The sequence below is a fragment of the Narcine bancroftii genome, chromosome 1 (assembly GCF_036971445.1).
Source record: "Narcine bancroftii isolate sNarBan1 chromosome 1, sNarBan1.hap1, whole genome shotgun sequence".
Taxonomy (NCBI): Eukaryota; Metazoa; Chordata; class Chondrichthyes; order Torpediniformes; family Narcinidae; genus Narcine; species Narcine bancroftii.
This window is the reverse complement of record NC_091469.1, coordinates 55,676,834-55,688,819: the sequence shown is the minus strand read 5'-3', so window position 1 is coordinate 55,688,819 and position 11,986 is coordinate 55,676,834.

Sequence of the window (11,986 nt, the reverse complement as noted above, 5' to 3'; positions counted from 1 at the left end):
AAGGTGAAGTTTTGATTATTTCTCTATTCACTGATACTGTCTGACCTGCTAAGTGCTCATGGTAATTTTTTAAATTTTGTTCTTGAAATATGGTTTACTTGATTTTGTTCAATATTAGTAAGTTAATTTTTGCAACATAATTCAAACATGTAGATATATGTATAAAAACTGTAAATTCTAAGGTTGATCTTTAAGATGGTTCCACTTTAAAAGTTATTTTATAATTTTACAAGCATGTTCTATGGTACCATATGATCAATGGTAACATACTTTATTCAACTGGGCCCTGTTTTAATGGAGCATATAGGCATAATGTATTTGATTTGAACAATTATCACCTCCATACAGTTCAATAATGTACCTTGATAAGGACATTGGGACAAGATGAACAGATGCAAACTGAAAAATGATACTGCATTTTTGCTCAATTGAAAATTAAAACATTCCATTTGCTCAAATTGTTCATCAGATATATAATGTACCTTAGTCATCTGGGAAAGTAAGTCACAGACAGACTTTATCAGATGGGAGGGAATGCACAGGTGTCTGGGAATTCTAATAATTTTTAACTTTTGAATAATTTGTTTAACATAAGCTTGTCAGTTTGAAGTGAACTTATAACAAGAAGTTCTTGTAAATTATTCCACAGTGGGTTTATTCACCATTTAGTTGCAGAAACTTCCTTGTTCATTTTGATGTCGCATTCATTCCTGCTTCAGTTTCTATTTACTTTGTCATTTGTGAAACTAAGGTTGACATATTGCTGATTGGCTTGGTTTCTTTATGACGAGCAACCCTGCAACAATCCAAGATTAATACTGGTATACACTCTTGATAGATTACTACAATTAAAAATAAGTTTAGTGGGCTTCTGACATAATGACATCCATACTCCCTTTGGCCCAGCTTTTCTGTACTGACCAAACGAGTCATACTTGCTTGCATTTAGCCTCATATCCCACTAAATCTTTCCTATCCATGTATCTGTCTAAATGTCACAATTGTTCCTTGGTCTACCACTTCCTTTGGCCACTAGCTCCATTCACACACCTCCCTCAGTATGAAGAAGTTACTCTTCATGTTTAAACATTTCCTTCCCTTCTCCCCAGCACAGCATACCAGTAAAGGCAACACTGTTACAGCGCCAGCGATCGGGACAGGGGTTTCAATCCCATGCTATCTGTAAGGAGTTTGTACATTCTCCCAGTGTCAGTGTGGTTTTCCCCCAGGGACTCTGGTTTTATGCCACCCTTCAAAATGTACCAGGGGTATAGGTCAATTGGGTAGCATGGGCTCCTGAGCCGAAAGGGCTTGTTACCATGCCATATGCCTAATTTAAAAAAAAATTAAAATTAAAAACCTATGCTCTCTAGTTTTTAATTCTCCTGCCTAGTATAATCTAAGCCACCATTTTGATACAATAACTGAATTGCCCATGATTAATATCCTTAATGGCTTATAAAATGTTCTTACTCCAGACAACGATCATCTAAGATAAAGATCAAGTATCCCATATCTGAATGCCTGGGACCAGAATTTTAGTGTTCAGATTCTTTTCAGATTTTGGAACAATGTGTAAACACACATCACTAAGCAGCACAGTAACATCAGCAGAATTCCTGTATCAGCTATTAAACAGCAACAACAAACAACAGCAGGCTTTTTGAGTGCCGACAAGTGGAAAATTCACATGAAATAATGTTTATACTTATTCCCCAAAACACTTGATCTCTGCTTACAAAAGAAAATAAATGCAGCACAAATACTAGAAATTCTCCTGGATGACCTTTTCCAATGTTTCCTCGAGAGTCATCTGCCTCATTAACAATGTTTTTTGTCTTAGAAGTCTCTCTGATTTTATAAACTGACATGATTTCTCTTTCCATTATGAATGCTCACTGCTCTAGTTGTTCAATTGGTTCATCATAAATTTTCACAACGTGGCAGCAAAGTATTCTATACTGAGCTACGACAGATGTCGGTGTACACATTGTGGAATTGCTGTACACTTTGTTGAGTTGATGATTACACCGAGAGTCTAGTGCAAGACTGACACCTCCAAGCTTGCATGCTGGGCTTGTATACATCATTGATTCTGTCACATGGACAAGAAGTGATGTCATCAGCTCAGATTAAAAACCTATGTTGGATGCAGGTCAATTTCTTACACTTTCCACAGCACATCTGCCATTTTGGGAGCTGGTTCACTTGCTGGTAAGTGGGTCACCACATGACTCCCCCCCTCCCCTCCAGAACTGGCAATTCCACTGCAGACTCCCCAAAGTCTGTTTTTTTTTGTTTGGGCGAGGCACCTGAACCATGACTGGTCGATCCAGAAACAGATGGGCAGGCTTGAGCCAATCAATTGCAAAAGCTTCTTCTTTACCTCCAATGTCCAAAATGTACATCAAACCATTGTGTCTTAGTATCTCAAAGGGACCCTCATAAGGATGCTGGAATGGTGCTCTGTGTGCTCCTTTCTGTATGAAAATGTACTTGCAGTCTTGCATGTTCTGGGGTATTTGGGACCTGGCCTGACCAGGTTGAGATGGGCAATAGAGAATCGAGGTTCTCGCAGAGTTGGCTTAGGACCGCTGCAGGAATTCTGGAATCATCATGGGTGTGCTGTAGATCTGCTCTGCCAATGAGGCACCTATACCATCCTTAGGTGCTGCTCGTATGCCCAAGAATACCCATGGCAGATGTACAATGAAGGCTGATTTCAAATGCCTGAGGAATCTTTCTACTAGTCTGTTGGATTGTGGGTGGTATGCAGCTGTGTAGTGCAACTTGGTTCCAAACAGGGTGGCCATTGCCAACCAAAGGCTTGACGTGAATTAGGCTCCTCTGTAAGACGTATGTGTGCTGGCAGACTGAAATGTGCTATCCAGTTGGAAATGAGGGCCCCGGCACAGGAGTCGGTAGTCATATCTGCCAGTGGAACCATCTCTGGTCACCACATGGCCCAATGCACTATAGTCCACATGTATGTGGTCAAACCTCCGCTACATCGGCTCAAAAGATTGTAGTGGGGCTTCTGTGTGTGGCTGGAGTTTGGATGTATGGCAACAAGTGCAAATCTTCACCCAATTGCTGACCTGTTTTCAAAGGCCATCCTACATAAATCTGTGAGCTACCATCCGGACAGTCGTAATGATCTATGGATGTGCCAACCCATGCACTATGTCAAGTACCTGCCACCTCGCCAGGGCGTGGCAAGATGGCGTAAGGATCAGACATACCTTCCAGTCCTCTCCTGACTCTATCTTATTGTTTTGTCTAGAAATGCCCGATAAAATTCTTTAAAACTTCAGTGCTGTTAATTTAACTTCTGATGGTACAATTGGTGAAAAAAAGCAAAAAAAAAACGACAACAAATCATCAAAAAACTACATTTTCCAAAAGTTCAAGTTTTGGAGCCTACCTGTAGAAAAGACACTGGGACTCAGCGTGAAATGGATCCCAAGAGAGAGGTACAGTGTTCGGATGCAGAGCTCTATGTTACATCGGTAGAGCCCCCTAAAGAGGGCGCCAAACAGCCTTTAGAACAAAGAGTTACTCAGGTTCGCACATGCGCAGTAGCATCTGACGGTAATGTTATGAATGAACCACTTGTAGTATCATCAGCTGAAGTATTACCAGCTGAAACACCGGCTGGGGAAAGGCATCTGTCAACTGTAGTGGTGGCGCTGCAAACTGCACCTCTTGAGATAGAAGAACCTATACAACTTGATGTACTGGGAGAACTTAATACATTATGGACTGGGGAAAACCCCGGCCATCGTCCTCCAGTCACAGCTGGAGAGGCTGTGGCTGGGGTTTCCACACGTAGTCATACTACAAGGAAGGCAACCAGAATAAAGGAAGGAACAGAAGATCCTTTGGTTATGCAGAAGAAGCAGGAATCTGTTGAGCCAGAATCTCTTCCAATTGAAAAGATTCTTGTGAATCTTTAATCTAAATTATCTTATACAATGCAGGGATTATCCAAGATTATGACTGAACTTGGCACTAGGTTTAATACCCTGGTGAAAATACATTTTCAACAGATGGCTGAGTTTGGAGCTTTTAAGCTATTAGTTTAATTCGTGTGAAAAAGATATAGACGAAATACGGGATCAAGTTCTTGATGTGACCAAAATGGTTGAAGACTTACAAACTCAAAATAAAAATTTGGTGAAAAAGATTGATTATTTGGAAAACCAATCCAGACGGAACAATATAAAGATTATTGGTTTGCCGGAAGGTATGGAGGGACCAGACCCAAGAAAATTTTTTACTGAATGGATTCCGCAGGTGCTGGGTCAAAAACATTTCCCGGAAGGTATAATACTGGAACGTGCTCACAGAGCTTTGCGTAGAAGACCTATTTCAGGTCAAAGTCCAAGACCTGTTTTGGTTCGTTGCTTGAATTATTATGACAGAGAAATAATTTTACGAGTGGCTATTAGAAATGCACAACAGAGAAAATCACCCTTGATGATTCAAAATAATCGAGTTTTATTCTATGCGGATTTGAGTCAAGAGGTTATGTTCCAACGACGGGAATTCAACCCTGCTAAAGAGTTGTTGTGGAAGAAAGGTTATAAGGCAACCTTTAGATATCCAGCTGTTTTGAAGGTTTTTCAAGATGGTTACCAACCAAAGTTCTTTGATTCTTCAAAGGAAGCTATAGCATTTGCTCAAGAGCTGCCAATTACTCAGTTTCAACAGAGATATAGTCTGCCATGATCTCCAAGGAGACAAGAGATGGAAGAAAAGAGCCGTGCTCCAAGAAGGAATGGTCGTAATGGTGACTCGGCAGTTGGAGCTGATTAAAAGAAGAGTTGTCCTTTTTTTTCTAATTTTTTTTTTAAAAAAGGGATATTAAATAATGATGATGTTAGTTTAAGATGACGTGAGAGTTGGGGGAGAGAACTGGATAGGCACTATTTTCTGAAAGTCATCTGCTACGTGTGAGTTATCTCACACCCATTTTTTTTTGGGAGTTACCGCATTGCGCGGTTTAGACGGGAGCGGGTATTTTTAACCTTCTACCCGTTTTTTTTTCTTTTTTTTTGTATTATTAGATTAAAGAGTGAAGGGGTTTTTTTTGGTTTAAATAATAATAAAGAAATTTTTTTTTATTTTTTTTAATTCTTTTTTCTTTTTTTTGATCGTATTAAGAGAGGGTAAGGGGTAAGAGTTGGGTTTTTTTTTCTAACTGTTGTAAGACATGTCGAAATTTAAATTTGCTTCTCTTAATGTTCAGGGTTTGAATAATCCTATAAAGCGTAAGAAAGTACTTGCTTATTTAAAAAAAATTAAAGTAGATGTGGCCTTTTTACAGGAAACTCATTTGACAGATAAAGAACATTTGAAACTTAAGCGGGACTGGGTTGGACAAGTCTTCTATTCTTCATTTAATTCAAAGGCAAAAGGAGTTGCGGTTTTGGTACATAAGAATTTACCGTTTCAATTGCAAGACAAGGAGAAAAATGGAGGAAGACTACTTAAGTTGAATTGTATGATCTCTAATGAAGCCTGGACATTGAATGATGTTTATGCTCCAAATGTTGAAGACACTGCTTATATTACAGAAATATCTTTATTATTGGGACAAGCTAATTCCAATGTGATGATTGGGGGGATTTAAAAATGGTATTAGAACCGTTATCCAAAGGTAATTAAGAAATCTAAGATGGCAATACATATGGCTAATATGATGAAAGATTTGAATTTAGTTGATATTTGGCGTAGATTTAATCCTACACAAAAAGACTTTTCTTTTTATTCTTCTCGACATAATTCTTTTTCAAGACTTGATTATTTTTTAATTTCGGCACATTTACAGGATAAGGTTATATCTGTGGATTATAAGGCAAGGTTAGTCTCGGACCATTCATTGTTATTACTGGAATGTCAAAGTTCTCAAGTTACACAACATACCTTAAGATGGAGATTTAATACTATGTTACTACAAAAGCCAGAATTTATTGTTTATTTGAGAAAACAAATTGAGGATTTCATTGCTAATAATGTTCACTCTGTTTCTGATCAGTTTGTTTTGTGGGACGCAATGAAAGCTTTTTTACGAGGTCAAATTATCAGTTATGCATCCAAACTGAAGAAAGAGAGAGTTAGAGAAACTGAGGATTTGGAGAAGAAAATAACAATCTGTGAAAAAGAATTTCAAAAGAAAGCTACTGAATTCCAAAAGATCCAATTAAATAATTTAAAGTTGAAGTATAATAAGTTACAGTCATATCGATTTGAATGTCTGTTGAATCGTTCAAAAAATAAATTTTATGAATGGGGTGAGAAAGCTCATAAAGTATTAGCTTAGCAATTAAAAAAAGAACAGTTATCTAGGATTATACCAGCTATTAGAAATAAATCGGGTATTACTTTTAGTCAAAAAGAAATTAATGATGAATTTTGTAATTTTTACAAAAAACTTTATTTGACTGAATGTAAAGAGATAAAAGAAGATGCAATAGACTCTTTTTTGAAAAATATTAATTTACCACAGTTATCTCAAGAAGACACAAGAGTTAGATAAACCTTTTACAGATAGTGAAATTGAAATGGCTATAAAAGATATGCCAAATGGAAAAGCGCCTGGTGGAGATGGTTTTTCTATTGAGTTTTACAAGACTTTTTATGTTGATATATCTTCCTTATTTAAGAATGTAATACAACAACTTTATGATACTTTTCAATTACCTGAGTCCTGTTCTAATGCTATAATTACAGTTATACCAAAAAAAGATAAAGATCCCTTACAGGTAGCTTCTTACAGTCCTATATCTTTGTTAAATGTAGACTATAAAATAGTGGCTAAAGTTATGGCTAATAGGTTGGCTCAGTATTTACCAAAGATAATACATCATGATCAGACAGGTTTTATAAAAAATAGGTATGCTTCGGATAATATTCTACGATTAATTACTTTGATAAATAGATCTAAATCTCAGAAGAATTATCCAATGGTGGTTTCATTGGATGCAGAAAAGGCATTCGATAGAGTAGAATGGAAGATTTTATTTAAAGTACTTGAAAAGTTTTCGTTTGGTCTCTCATTTATTGGTATGATTAGGGCTCTGTATAATGGTCCAAAAGCTAGAGTTGTTACTAATGGTTTGCTTTCAGAATCCTTTAATTTAACAAGATCTACTAGACAAGGATGTCCATTATCACCCGCCTTGTTTGCTTTAGTTATTGAACCTCTAGCACAATTAATACGTCAGAATGATAGTATCAAAGGTATGAGAGTCTTGAATGAAGATGATAAAATAAATTTATTTGCAGATGACGTTTTGCTGTATTTGGTGGATCTTGATGTTTCTCTGCCAGCACTTCAAGATTCCTTAGAGATTTATGGTCAATTATCTGGTTATGGTTAATTGGACTAAAAGTGAAATTTTATCAATTAGTAAAGATGATTATTCAATGTTTAGAAATATTATGAATTTGAAGTGGACGAAACAAATTAAATATTTGGGAATTAATGTTAATACTGACTACCAAAATTTATATTCACTTAATTATCTTCCTTTAATGAAGAAGACTAAGGCAGATTTAGTTAAATGGAAAGATTTACCTTTGGGTTTATTAGAAAGAATTAATACTATAAAAATGAATATTTTTCCACGTATACAATATTTATTTCAATCAATTCCTTGTTGTTTACAAAAAAGATTTTTTAAGGATTTATATAAAGTAATTAGGGATTTTTTGAGGAAAGGAAAATTTCCTAGGGTGGCGTTGAAAAAATTGATGTGGAATTTTCAATTTGGAGGGTTACGGCTACCTAACTTTCAATTTTATTATGAAGCAGCTCAATTTAGATTTCTTAGCGCATTAATGACCACACAAGATATGCCTAGTTTGGCACAGATAGAATTGGCAGTTATTTCTGAAAAAATTTTGAATGAATTTTTATTTCGATGGAATAAAAATTTGTTACGAGCTTATGATGTACCAATATTGAAACATTTAATGAATTTATGGACAAATAAATTACATAAAATGGGATTGAAAAATAAGTGGTCAGGAAGATTACCATTATATAATAATCAACTTGTTCCTTTCACGGTATCTAATACTATTTTGAAACAATGGGAGGAGAAAGGAATACATAATTTATCTGACTGTTTTTTAGGTCATTTTTGTTCTTTTGTAGAATTGCAAAAGAGATTTGATATCAGTGGTTATTCTATATTTGTGTATTATCAGTTAAGATCTTTTCTAAAACAGGTATGCGGTCGTCAAATGAATTTACTGTCTGAAACTGATTTGGAGAAATATGTGCTCTCATTTCCAAAAAAGGGTTATATATCAGGTTTGTATCGTATTTTGTTTGAAAGTGAAAGTAAAATAGATTGGGATAAAGATAAAATGAAATGGGAAAAAGATTTAGGTTTAACAATAACTGAAGAAGATTGGTCTGAAATCTGCCGTAGTAGTGTTCGAAAATTGATTAATGCTAGATTGGCGATGATTAATTATAGTTTTATACATCAATTATATTTAACACCCAAGGGAGTCACGTGATGGAGTAGTGGCCGGTAGGGGAACTCCAGCCCTCTCCAGAAAAGTTAAAAAAAGATAGAGAAAAAACAAAGGCACAAACTTAAAAACCAAAACAAAGTGAAAGTAAAAGTGTGAATAAAATGGCAGCGAAGAAAGAAAATCCAAAAACAATGGGAAGAAAGGAAGAAGGAAAGACGTCGGAAGAAGAAGGTGAAGGCCTTACCTGTCCGAAGAGGCCCGCCGCAGAGAGAGAAGCCCGCTCCCTCAGGTCAGTGGAGGTCCCGGGCTCGGGACTACAAAAATGGCTCGCAGAGCCGAGTAAAAGTGCGCAACCGCGCATGCGCGAGGAGTCGCGAATGCGTGATGCGCATGAAAAAAAACACACTGACTGGAGGGGGGAACAGCTGCGGAGTCGATCTCCACAGCTGAGAGAGACACCTGCAGCACAGCAGCAGGTGCAGAACACAGACAATAATGACAACAAGAAAGAAGAGGGTAAAAAGAAAACAAGAAAACAACAGATGGTCAACCCAGAGGAAGAAGAAGAAGAAGAAGAACAGAAAGAAGTGGAAGAAGAAGAGAAAAGCAAGACAATGGATGTATCTTTTTTTAAAGAATATATGGAATCAGTGAAAGAATGGCAATTACAAGAATTTAATGAGATAAAAAGAAGAATTAAGAATGCAGAAGAAAGAATGAATAAAATGGAAGTGGCCATATCAGAATTGGCAAAAAGAGTAGAAAATATGGAAAAACGAGAAACATTTGTAGATATGGAAGTAAAAGACTTAAAAAAGAAATTGGAAGAATCTAATAAAAAAGCTAAAGAAGCACAGGAGCTGTTAGCTCAGAAGATAGATATGATAGAAAACTATAATAGAAGAAATAATATAAAGATAGTGGGCCTTAAGGAAGATGAAGAAGGCAAGAATATGAGAGAATTTATAAAAGATTGGATCCCCAGGGTCCTGGGAAGACCAGAATTACAGGAAGAAATGGAAATAGAGAGGGCACATAGAACTTTAGCCCCGAAACCACAACCGCAGCAAAAACCAAGATCCATTTTTGTAAAATTGTTAAGATATACCACAAGAGAAAATATATTGGAGAAAGCAATGAAGAAAGTAAGAGAGGACAAAAAGCCACTGGAATATAAAAGTCAAAAAAAATTTTTCTATCCAGACATAAGTTTTGAACTTCTGAAGAAGAGGAAGGAGTTCAATACAGCAAAAACGATCTTATGGAAAAAAGGATATAAATTTATGTTAAGGTACCCAGCGGTACTTAAAATAATTATTCAAGGGCAACAAAACAGACTATTCTCGGATCCAGAGGAAGCAAGGAAATTTGCAGAACAACTACAAAACAAGCAGAGAGATGAAGACATGTAATAAGAGTAAAAATGACCATGATCTATATGTATGTGTGTAAATATATATAGTGTGCATACATGAATGTATCCGTATTTAGAGGAAAATATATAGAGTATAGACAAGAATTAATAAGGGAGGGAAATGGAATAGAGGGAATAAGGAGGGAATTAAAAGAGTGACCTTTGTTACATATGAAAATTCAAATCTTTTCTGTGGGGGGGGGCTGGGTGGGGAGGCGTTACGGTCACTGCAAAATCAGCTGACGTTTGCGAGTGAATTCGCAAATCCAAATGAAGAGGGAAGATGTGGTTGTCCGACAAGGGATAAAGGACAATTCAGGAGGGGGAGGGGAGATTGGGGTTGAAGAAGTTTTAAATAGGAGAATAGGGAAAATGTTTGATGTTTTAGAAATGTTGTCTTATAAAGTGTTCAAAACAAGAAAGCAGAAATGGATAAGAAGGAAAGGTAATGATGGAGAAACGGAAAGGGAAGATAAACAAAGTATAAAATGGCTACGCTGAACTATATGACTTTAAATATTAATGGAATACATAACCAAATTAAAAGGAAGAAACTGCTAAATTTACTGAAAAAAGAAAAAATTGATATAGCATTTGTGCAAGAAACACATTTAACTGAATTGGAGCACAAGAAATTAAAGAGAGATTGGGTAAGACACGTAACAGCAGCGTCGTATAATTCAAAAGCAAGAGGAGTAGCTATATTAATTAGTATAAATGTGCCAATTAAAATAGAAGAGGAAATAATAGATCCAGCAGGGAGATAGGTAATGATAAAATGTCAGATATATTCGGAGTTTTGGAATCTACTCAATGTATATTCACCTAACGAAGAAGATCAAAAGTTTATGCAAGATATTTTTTTGAAGATAGCAGATACGCAAGGGAACATATTAATAGGAGGGGATTTCAACCTGAATTTGGATTCAAATATGGACAAAACTGGGAAAAAAATTAACAGAAAGAACAAAGTAACCAAATTTATAATTAAATCGATGGAAGAAATGCAACTTTTGGATATATGGAGGAAACAACACCCAAAGGAAAAGGAATATTCATATTACTCGGCTAGACATAAAACATACTCAAGAATAGACCTATTTATGTTATCAGCTCGTATGCAAGATAGAGTAAGAAAAACAGAATATAAAGCTAGAATATTATCGGACTATTCACCCTTAATATTGACAGTAAAGTTAGAGGACATCCCTGCAAGAATGTATAGATGGAGATTAAACTCCATGTTACTCAAAAGGCAGGATTTTAGAGAATTCATTGAAAGATAAGTTTATACTATGGGATGCAATGAAAGCATCATTAGAGGGCAAATAATAAATTATGTAACCAAGATGAAGAAGGACTATAATCAGGAAACAGAGCAGTTGGAAAGGGAAATAGTAAATATAGAAAAAGAATTAGCAATGAAGGAAGATACAATTAAAAGAAGAGAATTGGCAGATAAAAAAAATAAAATATGAAACACTACAAACATATAAGGTGGAGAAGAATATAATGAAGACAAAACAGAAATATTATGAACTAGGGGAAAAAACGCACAAAATTCTTGCATGGCAGCTTAAGACAGAACAAGCTAAGAAAATGGTATTGGCATCAAGGAAAAAAGACAAACAAATCACATATAATCCAAAGGAGATCAAGGAAAACTTTAGAGAATTCTATGAACAATTATACCAAACTGAAAACGAAGGGAAAGAAGGGAAAATAGATGAATTTCTAACTAAAATTGAACTACCAAAACTACAAATAGAGGAACAAAATAAATTAACAGAAACATTTGGAATAGTAGAAATACAAGAGATAATAAAAAAATTACCAAATTATAAGACACCAGGAGAGGATGGATTCCCAATAGAATTCTATAAAACATTTAAAGATTTATTAATTCCACCCATCCTGGAAGTAATCAACCAGATTGATAAAACACAAAGCTTACCAGATTCATGTAAAACAGCAATAATTACAGTAATACTAAAGGAAGGGAAAGATCCACTCGCACCAGCATCATATAGACCAATATCTTTACTTAACACAGATTATAAGATAATAGCTAAACTATTA